Below are 11,907 nucleotides of genomic sequence, written 5' to 3' on the forward strand. Positions count from 1 at the left end.
TAGCAACACCCACAATGCGTTATCACTCCACGCAGGAAATTGATTGGCCGGCCATGCATGCTGGGACGGCTCTTTATTTCTACCCTTGTTTGGGCCCTGATTCTGTCGGCCATTTTCAGGATCTTGGATTCCGCTTCCGCTCATTTTCTCTTCGGCTCAACCTCGGTTCTATAGGTTCGGCTCCTAATCTTGCTTCCTTTCCCTCTTCTCTGAAACACCATCTCTTATCCACTCCCCAGCACTACATGTGGCTTCACTTTGATTGCCCCACGTTCATTATAACTGATGCTGCAACCATATACTTAATTCAGTTATACAGCACTTTGGTGAGTTTGTTTTATTCATCCAAATAAATAAATAACTATCTTGCTGATGGGCACTCTGTGGGCGGCCGTTGTCTTGGGGCAGTGCGGCAGGCCAGGGGCCTCAGTCTGCATAGACCTTCATCTATGCAACCTGGCCTCTTGGTGGCTGACCATGGCACAGTGGAGTGGGTGGCAGCTTATGATGGGGTCTGGCCAGGTTGACTCATAGGTCATGCTAGGTATGCACAGGCCTCTGGGTCACAACCTGAGCAACAAAATTATCTCCAACAGAAACTTCGAAACCAAAAATATCTACAGAATGAATAGGGACAGGAACCCAACAAGAAGACGATTACCTTTTTTTATAATGCAGGGTTCCAAACGGAGGGGAGCTGGGGGCTATTCCGCTCCTGCTTGTAACCCACAAGAGCCTGGTTAGCTTGACACCAAGAGTTACCAGGAGCTACTCTTAGCTCCCCAGGCCAACCGATGCTGATCAAACACAGAATGGTGTATTTGTCTCAAATTCACAGGGTCATTTACAAAGCAACATCAGTACACGCCTATACAACATTTAAAGCATAGAGAGTCATAAACAATGGACAGTGTTATGTTTGCATATAAAATGGAAGTTATATTCCCTGAACGCCATGTACTAGCTCCTCGTTCCCCATTGGCGCTGCTTAATACTGGATACCCAGGTGGTCCGTTTAGCTCCTGCTTATGCAATCTCAATTTCGAGCCCTGTGGTGCTTCATGCCAGATTCCACCCCCTTCTAGGCACAGTAGTAACAGGTGTTATTATTACCCAATGTAATGATGCTCTGTATATCGCCCTTGCAAGGATGAAGTCTGCACTGCTGGGATTCAGACCTGTATCTGCAGGTTGCAGGGACGTCAGAGTAAACATAATATTGACATGATCGCTGGGAAACGCTACAAAAATCAGTCTGAAATTTGAATGGCACTGCTATTATACGCAGTGTTGATAAAGTGCCACGCTTGCAATTTACACTGCCTCTTGGTGCAGAAAGCTGTTTCGGGCTTGGCGATGGAGTGTTCACTGCCTGTTGTGGGTTTCTCAATCGAGGGAGTTCCAGAAGGGGGTTGGATCTGTACCCATAAGCGATGGGCAATTGTTGCATGGTGGTATTGGTGAATTATTTTCATACCGATATTGTGGTATGGTGATATTAAGTGCTTGTTGTGATTGTCAAGCCATCTTGACAAAGCCATGACATTTATATATCAATCTTAAAACCAGAGCTGGGCTTTACTGTTATGCAAAGGATGGACCCCCTAGACTGGGCAATGCCTCACTCTTAGGACTAGGCTAAAACCTCCTGCTGAAGATGGTATCCAGTGATTTTAAAGAATATAAAACAGAGAATAACTTTAATAAAGAAACAATAATAATGAAAAATTATCGAATGTTTAAAATGTATATGGGGGTGGGTTAAGGGCTTAAAACAGGTGGGTAGGGGGGGTGAGGTGGGTTTAAAAGCATAGGCAAATGTGGGCAGATGCGGGACCCCCCCCAAAATATTATTAAAATGAATATCTTTTTTCGGAACAAAAGTTAATTGAATTTGTTGAAATCACATGTAACTGCTGAAGACTAGACTAAAAACACACATTAAAGACCACAGTACAGCATATCTTTTAGAACTACACTAAAACCTCACAGTAAGGACCCTTTTCAAATGTATGAACCGTATAGAGGAGCTGACAATCACACTCAGAGTCACAGAACGGCGACAGAACTACGTGAGTCGAAGAAGGAGCTCCCTTTGCTCTTATGTTAAAGTTTGATAGGTGGTTGTGCCCCCTGTTTCAATTCTTAGTCCCGCCACCTTTTTACTTTTTTGGACTTCATTGATTCATGGTGCGTCACCCTTTCTCAACTCTCATGCTGGACTTACTTTGCATCTTGTACTCATGGTGGCCCTGAATCATGCTGTTCCCATCTTCATCTTGTATCCTGGCTTGCAACATTATGTTTCACTACTGACTTCTGCCGTTGTATTCACTCTCCCCTCTTGTTTCTCCACTCTTTTTGATTGCTTACTCTCTGTTCTCTCCTCCCCTCTCCCTTTTCCCATCTCCTCCCCTTACTTTCTTCTACGCACTTACTCTATCAGAATTGTCATTGCACCTAGTATGAGAGCAACCTCGTCTGTCTCCTCCCCTCTCCTCTTACTGTTCCCACCTTCCCTCCAGCACTATCTGAAACATTGTCAGGCCTAGTACGATAGTCACTTGTTTCGTTCCTCCCCTCCCTTTCTGCACCCCTCTCCCTCACCTTTTTTTTTTCCCCGGCTCCACCAGAAATGTCGTCAGGCCTAGTACGGTAGTTGCCTGTCTCTTTCCATTTCCGTCCCACTCTCTCCCTCCCTTCCTTATCTATGTCTTAGCTCTTGCACTATCTGAAATGTCGTCAGGCCGAATACGATAGTTAATTTCGCATCCTTACTGTTCATGGCTGTAAGAATGTAATTGTATTTTCCCTTGTTCCCTCCCTTGCCTTGTAGAGCTTTGAAACACATTATGTATAGGCGCTATATAAATAAAATATCATATCATATCACCTTTTGATAGGCTTTGATATAAACTTAATATACATTTGATACAAAAATGACATACACATTTTTTGATATCGAATTTACATCAAATGTATATTTTATATAAAGTGTGTATAATTTATATCAGTTTTGATATAAAGTGAATATACATTTTATATAAAATCTATATAAAGATGGGATCAGCGGGCGACGGTGTTGCTTTGTCGAGCGCTGAGATCGAAGTGAGCTCTGAAGACACGGACTGTGAATCTAGAGTTCTGCAGAGTGAAGCAGTGATGAAGTCACAGAGGGGTTCAACCCAGAAGTGATAGGATGAGGAAAATTATATCATGCAATTTTCATATCTTTTAAATATAAAATGTATATAACAATTAATATACAAAATGACATAAAAATGTATATAAAACAATGTAAAAAAATTGTTTGATATAAAATGTATAGAAAAATCAATATAAAACATATTTCTAAATAGAAATTTATATAAAACATTTTTATATACCTTTTTTAAAATCTAAAATATTTATATAAATTCTCCCTCCCAAATAATTGATATAAAAATGTATATCAAAGTTATATGAACTGGATTTAATACAGAGTGTGAATAATGAAAGGTAGTTCGCTTTATAAGTACAGTGTGCATCCCAGAGCCTGTAGAAAAGTTAAAACTATTTCCTTTTGAAAAGTAAATTGTGCTTCCCGTACAAAAGTAAAACTGTTGTTTTTATTGAATCTACAGCATCTCACGTGCGACTTACATGTGGCCCTCTGCCGCTCTGTGACCCAACAAAGAGCTGTGAAGCAACACTGCATGTTTTTTTTAAAATCTATGAAAAGCCCTGTGCAATCCCAGGGATTTAATGACTCACAAAGCAGCATTCTAGCCACATCAGCAGAAAAAAACCAACTGTCGTTATATTTAGCTCATCAGAATACAGGATGTCTTGTTCCAGCTGTGTAAATACAACCCCAGGAAAATACACATGGACATTGTTTATCAACTAAGCCCATCTGATTGAATGCTGGCATGGGAAACATCTGTAGGCTGAGGTTAATTTCAGATCCTTCCTGGGTCCATCACCACTTTCTAATTTTATAGAGTATGCCTGAAATAGGATGCTGTGCTTTGTTGTTAAGAAAATGTGCTACTGGCCTCATGAAGCATTTGCAGGACTGAGATTATTTTTTAGATGTACCTATAACACACAGGAAGCAGTATGCATGAAATAGAATGCTGCGTTTTTTTGATAAGAAATACCATTTATATAAACTAAGCAGAAATACATAAAACTGTGCATTGCTGATAATCAAACAACATTGAGCTTTAACCCTTTAAAAGGGCACTTCTGACCATCAGGGATACTGTCAACCAGAGTAACAGAGCCCAGGATTGATGACCCCCTGCGAACACCGGCTATTTGACCTGGGACACTTAATTGCAACTTTTGGGCACCTTGCTTCTGAGCTGGATTTGATCGTGGGTCTGTGGACACTGCGAGAAACCCATGCAAGGCTGTTGATTGGAAGCTGGACCTGCTTTTTATTCAAATTTTATTTCAACAACAGCAAAAAGGGGAGCACAGGATTTTTAAAGAAATATGCTTTTATACATTGTTTTTGTATTTTCTCTAAAAATGTACAATTTATTTGGTTTTATTCTAGCTTAATAAGGCTTTTTTACTGTATTTATCGATAGTCCAGGCTTTTTTAGACAAGGCAGGGGTGAGGAGGCACTAGGCAGTGTATTTTTAAACTAATCAGCTATGTGCTTTTAATGATGTGTTTATAAATGTCCAGTTTGCTAAGAGTGCTCTATGGTTTTGCATGTCAGCCAGGATAACTCAGAGGCCCTGGTAGCGCTGGATTGAAATTGGTTGAAAATGAGTAGAGGGTTTTGTAAGTGTTTATAGCACGGACGCACATTCATTCAGACATTTCAAGTTTTAAAGCTTGGAAAGTGTGAGGTCGAGACAGCAAAGTAGGGACCCAGTATTCAGAATCTGAAATTTCACGGAGTCTCCGATGGTGCAACATGTTCATATTCTGCAAAGAATGTTTTCCTAGTTTATTTATTTCTTTTTATGGGTTCACCGCCGCCCTCATAGCCATTCGAAACAATAAATTAAACATTAAATAAACCCTGACTGCACTTTTGGTGCATTTGTCTTTTTTTGATGCAGCATAATTTCACGCGCACAATGCAGTGTTTTAGTTTCACAGTGCCAATCAAATACTTTTAGTGTGTAAAATATTCAGCACAGGTGGATCAGTGTGTGCCAAAGAGCACACATTTTGTGTTAACCAAAAGAACTCTGGAATGCTGGATTTTTTTTAAGGGTTGCAAGTGTTATACCTGGCTCGAGATGTTTGGAGATGTGTAAAGGTTGCCTTCTGTACCAATGCATGTTTTAGTTTGTGCTGGATTTGTTGTGTACTTCCAAGTAGGCGCTGCATTTTATTTTATTCTGCATGTACAGTGGCACAAAGTAAAACAAAATATATCAATTTTCTGTCTGCAAGGGAAGCGCAGAGTATTGGCCCACATCTTTGGCAATGTTAACAGTTTTTGACTTTGCTAAAGGGGACTCATTTGGCTGCGGAGGCTTACTCCCAGGTCGTTGTAAGAGACTGGACAGGTGACTTGCATTGCTGAGTATCAGCTCCACCATTTTCCTCCAATTCCCCTTTCAGTGTGAATGGTGTGCTGCATGCTGATTCCCACCTTTGAGCCAAAACTAAAAGTGTAGCAGAGGCATCACCTCAGAACCAAAACTATGTACCGTAATTACACCCTGGCAGTTTACAATGCCATTTCTCTCCCTGCACACTCTATACACACCCCCACACCCACACACAACCGCACACCCCCACACCTACTTCTCAAATTATGCACAAGCCAAAATGCAACACTTGCCTTGAATCTAAAAGGATACACTGACAGGGCAATCAGTTAAACACACACACAGTAAACAGACAGAACAAATCCATGAACAGTTGCAGACCTAGATACATCAGACTGCGCATAGAGAAAAAATAAAAACACAGACACAAACAGGCAATGCCATAAAAAGAGCAAGAAGACACACTTGCACGATGCACAGACACAAATAGACACTGGTGCACACACAAACACACCCAGACAGAAGACAAATGAAAAACATCCTCACAGAGAGTGCACACACAGACACGCACAGCATGCAGACCCAAACACACCCTCAAAGAGAACCCACATATTTACAGCATGCAAATACAAACACACCTTATAGAGTGCCCACGAAAATCACAATATGCTTCCATAAGCATACCCATGAGAGCGGGCACACACCAGACCGCTCTCTCACAATATGCAGATGCAAAACACACAACACACACACAACATAGGTTCTTCATGGGAAAGGGAGAAAAATCGCTTTGAATGAGCTGGGGTAAAGCTGCATATCATGTTGGGCTGGTGGGTAAAGAGAAGGGAAAAACTGAAAAACTGAAACCCTCAACAGGCCTGGTGCTGGTTCTTATCAGTTCCTCAATTTGGTTTCACTGAAGAAGAAGTAAATGCATTGAACGTTGTTACGGGAGTAACGCATAGAGTCCATGGCTGGTGTTGAACTAAGCTATCACTGCTGACTGCACTGGGACCAGGATCCTCTGTAGGTGCCAGCCATGCTCCCTTGAGTGAGAGTGCAGGACAAAAGAACTTACCTTGTCCTGGAGCCCCTGGATTGGGTCTCCCAGCAATCGTAGAACCATGGAAGTAGCCCCAGGCTCGCTTTTTCTTTCTTTCACTGGTTCAACATCAAAAAGCCTGGCTTGACGCTGTTGGGCACCAAAGACTCGAATAAAGGTACTGAGAAAGAACACGTCCCCAGTCCACTTTTGGGACCATAGTGACTTTTAAGCCTCCCTTCTCTACCTTTTTGCTTACAAGAAATACCTTGAATAGTGACATTGTTGCCAATTGGTTTCCTTGAACACCACTACCCACCAACCCAGCGTGCCCTTCTACAAAAGTCTGCATTCTCTGTGTTTTCTTTTACAGGGATGTGTTGTTATAGTGTTTTCTAGTTAATTGCATGCATTTTTGATGTTTAGTAAAAGGTCTCTATTTTCATAGATCCTTCATTGGACATTCTCTTTATTTTGGAACCATTGTGCTTTGTGGTTGTTTGAGTTGCTACCGTGATAAGCTCACACCCCTCCTGAAGCAATGGCCCGCCCTCGGTTTGCGCTACCATATAAGGCAAAGGAGCTATACTTCTCAGACTTTGCCTGTTTCTCCTTCATACATGTATGAACTATAGGATGGCCCAACCATGATAAGGATAACAACTGAAAGGGTTCCTATAGCACTTGTTATCTGGGTAGATTTGCCCTGCCATCCGCCTAGAAGAACCTGGAAGTACCACCTGTGCTCCTCTTGTTGCAAATAGTTGTAGCATAGACTGTCTCTGTCGCTAACCGTTTTATTGCAGCCGCAAGAATCGTCAGAAGAAGCCAATTTCATGAGCGGGCGCACAAACAACAAATCTCCACCGAATTCTGCCAGGTTTGTATATCACGTATATAACGCACCACTCCGGTGGACACTGGCCGCAGTCATCCCTACCCACACACATCAGAATACAGCCAGGACTATGACAACATTTGGTTGTACTGTTCACATAATTCTCCGCCTACTTACACCGGACTACGCCTCAACTCCTCCGTCATCAGAATGCAGCGCAGATCTATGACAAACGTGGGCACGTTGAAAACATAGCGAGTCTCTTGCACTCGTGCCATCTCCTGAATCCTGTCCAAATGCCTGACCGCATGGGTTGCTCTCTACCGTACCCTGGCCAGCCCTGGTAAGCCTTATTTGGCCAAATGCACAGACGACTCCTAATCTTACTCCATGACCTACAACACTCTGGACTTCGGTCCTCCAAGGGCGTTCCCACTAACAGCGCATTGAGACTATAATAATGGCAAAAGGCGCTATATGAATGACAAATACAATACAAAACAATAACTGGGATGACTGCCGCTTTCGTACTAGTGTGGCGCTGGGTAGGCGGCTTAGATAATCCCTGTACTGATGCAGAGCAGCAGTCATTTCACACCATCATGGCATAACCTGCTCTAAGGTAGGGTAGCAAAGCGAAGCATGGCGGGGCATAACTCCCCGTAACTTAAAGCATGATAACATGGCATGGGAGAATAGAGGCTAACATAGCATAATACTGCACTGTATAATATAGTTTAGCGTAGCATGGCACAGTAAAACTCAGAATAACGTAACACCAAAATCTAGTACAGCATGACAGAGTATAACATGAGCGCCTGGAAAACCACCAGCATGGCAGTGGTGTGTGGTATAAATCACATTAACATGACACAACATAGCAATGCATAATATAGCTTCGTATAGAGCAGTGTGAGGCATACAAATACAGTGTAGCATATAAAAGCATAGCATGGCGTTGGCATAACATAGCATGACTTTGTAAAAAATAGCATAACATGGAGTAGCATGGTATAATATAGCATAGTTTAGCATAATATGACAGCATAACAGACTGCACATAGCAGAGTACATTATTCCTTAGCATACCGTAGCATTATGTATGGCATAGTATAGGCTAACATACCACATGTCAGGATTGCATGATGTAGTGCAGCCTAGCATAGCCTGGTGTGAAACCGCCCGCATGGGTACAGGCCCGCTCTCAGGAGCACTTGCCATTTTCTGATCAGCGCTATGCTTTGATCGCCCAGCGGTGACTCCACAGGCATGCAAACTATCACAAGCTCCATCCCTCCTCCTCCCCCACCTTCTGGGCAAGTATCACTGCTCGTTCATCAATGGTGACTGACACACCTTGCAGAACTCGTGCCAGAACATAATGAAGCTTAGACAAACAGATGGCATTACATGGCATAGCAAAATCCAGCAGGGCATGATATCATATGCAGCACGACAACGGATGGCGTGTCTGTTCGCCTTACAAATACTACAAATACTTACAAATACTCACAAATATTTTAGTGTCAAAATAAAACTCTAAACTAGGACACAGTTCTTTATTTTGCTGTGAAAACTTGAAAAGTATAGTGACTCGCGCCCCATCCATCGCCCCTGTCCCTCTACCAGCTAGCCACCGACCGAACCCCCTCGTGCCCTGACCACCCCCACCCCCCACCCTCCGCCGCTCCGTTTCCCCAGATTTGCGGAAGCGGCCCAGCTCAGCAAACCTATTATTTGTCTGTCCTCTGGAGCTTTAATGCACGAGGAAAAAGAAAACGCAAGAAAAGGGAGACGCTTCATCTTACCGCAAAATAAACATCACGCGCGCGCCAAAATGCAGCAAATTCGGAGAACCTATAATTTAGCTGCGGCATGAGGGGCGGGCCAGGCGGTGGGGGAGAGCCCGCGGTCTGTCTGTGCGCTGCCTCGCACCCCAAGACATTGTGAGGCTCATGAGTACAGCGGAGGGCGGGAAGAGGCTTTTTTGTTGGTGTGGTCGGCAGAGGATCAAAGGCCAGCGCCAGGAAGTGGAGGGCCCTGCGTGCTCTTCCCTGGTGGTCTCTGGGCATCGCAAGGATGTTGTGGTCTCCAGTCTGCACATGTTGTGGAATTGACACAAACATTCCAGGTTCAGGTGAGGGGGAAGGAGTGTGTGGGGGGTGTTGGTGGGGGGTGCACAGACCTTGCTGGGCCTGTAGTGCGGGATTAATTGGGAATAGTATTGTACTGAGGAAGGAGGAGCTGCGGGCTGTCTTCAGCCAGCTCAGACACTGGGCAAAAGTATGGCTTCCATGGGCGGTAACAGCCGCTCAACCCGAGCATAGTTATGCCCAATTGAAGCAAAGGCCTGGGGGGCCGTGACTGGCTTGAGTTCAGGTGCACTCTCGTAATTCTAGACCTTGGGCGTCTAGGTGTACGAAACGCAGGAGAGTGCCTTGGACCCAGTGCTTACGATCTACCAAGTTTCACGTGTCAACTCGAAGCGGGTCCTGAGCAAGCTAGTCAGTTCGCTGGTCGGCCCAGGAACACTTCCGAAGAGGCTCGCTTGCAGGTTAAGATGAAGGTGCCGTCATATACAGTTACCAAGAGGTCTGAAGGAATAGTGCAGAGAATGGGTCCACAACCTATGGAGAGAGGGAGCAAACAGTGCAAATAGACTTTAGGCGGTTCTTCATCAATCAATCCCTAATTAAGAGGCAGTCCAGTCCCTACGAAGAGTGGAGCCTAACGCTCAAGAGTACTTTCGGATGCAGGTGCACGCGATGGTGCAGTAGAGCGAAAACGGGGCATCTTGCAGGGGCTGTAGCGACTCAGGAAGGTGGGTAAGGCGATGAAGAATAGGTTCCCACTATTCCAGGAGTGTCTCCTCAAGAGGGCAGAACAGGTTTCAGGAGTTGGGAATAGGGCGGCTGCACAGGCTCCCTGTGGAAAGGTGAGTGACCCTCAGGGGACACTCGTGCATACAAATGGATGGATGCACTAGAGGCCACCGGTAATGGTTGAAAGTACTCACCAACCCCAGGCGCACTCCGGATCAAATTTTGGCAGTCAAGTCCAAATGCATCAAATGTGCGGCTCGCGGCTGAGTTACAGCAACAATTCCGTGGCAGGACAGTGGCGATTTATCCACTCCTGGTAAAGCGATCAGGCCAGTATCACTGCAGCAGGATTCACGGCACAGCAGCAAGGCACCTGCAAAGTTCGTCACCACGGCTGGGTGCCACAGTGACCGCGTGCACTCGGGTTCAGGCGTACTCCCCTAATTCCAGACCTAGGGTGCCTAGTTGTACGCAACTCAGCACGAGAGTGCCTTGGGCCCAGTGCTTACGATCTACCAAGTTTCAAGTGTCAATTCGAAACAGCAGCGGTTTCAGAGCAAAAGTCCTGCGCAAGCTGGTCAGTTCGCTGGTTGGCCCAGTAACACTTCCAAAGATGCTCACTTGCAGGTTAAGATGAAGATGCCGTGAATAGTTGATGCCCCTTTTCAAATGGGTCGAAGTGCCTTTGCAGACCTTCTGGATCGATCAGATGCAGAGAGGCCCTACGCGACAACAGTGGCCTCATGGTGCCAAACCTTCCAGCGGGTCATGAGCATTTGCTCGACTGAGCTTCTTAGCTTCAGGATACTTGGATCCTATTCTTTGTTCAGTGAGAACTTCAAAGATCGACATGGTATGGCTGTGTGGGGGCTTCTCGTATCCAGAATCTCCTTCGCACCATAACGAAGAGGACCCAATGGGAGATCTGCTCAAATACATGCATAGCAGACGTGGACCAATCACTGCCCACAGTGCTCCCAGTCGTTCCCAGCACATCAGTCTCTCAGGCACCCAGGATGTGTATTGGAACTAGACAGTCCAGCACACATCCTGGATGCACACACTCAAGGCATGCAGAAGCTTGCGAAAGCTTGGTGGTTCGCGGAAGAATGCATGACCAAATAAGGACTGGCCCGCCTGCTCGATCTGGGGAAGGCAAAGGGAGAAGATGGATAAAGGACAGGACAAATAACTTCATGTCCTGGTCATTTTGGAGCCAGTCAACCTTCCTGTGCGAAGTGTGGTAAATGCGGTTTGCGTAGCAAGAACGGTTACAAATATGTGAAAAGATAAGCTGCCACCAGCCCTGTCCAAAGTGCATCTGTACTTCTACCAACAAATCCTTTGAGGGAGTTTAGGGCCTTTGGAAATGAAAGGAAGACCCAAACGCACTCTACTGTAAGGTACTTCATGCACATGTAACATGTTGCAGAAAAGTTGCAACGTAGGAAAGGCCTAAGGGAAACAGTAGCCCAGGACTGACGGTCGATAAGGGCATGTCAGTTTCCCCATAACAAAGTGAGCGAAAAAGCCCAGCGGAGTGCAGCAGAAGGCTGTGCTCCTCTGGCAAATGTCAGGCTAGGCTTGTCAGACAACAGCAAACAGTTGGGGGGTTCACAACTGGAGGCGACATTACATATAAATGGGAAACTTTCCTAACACCATTTTGTCAATAATTTTCAAGAAAAACATAGTGTTAG

This window comes from Ambystoma mexicanum, chromosome 3q (genome assembly GCF_040938575.1).
Source record: "Ambystoma mexicanum isolate Mex_15411 chromosome 3q, UKY_AmexF1_1, whole genome shotgun sequence".
Taxonomy (NCBI): Eukaryota; Metazoa; Chordata; class Amphibia; order Caudata; family Ambystomatidae; genus Ambystoma; species Ambystoma mexicanum.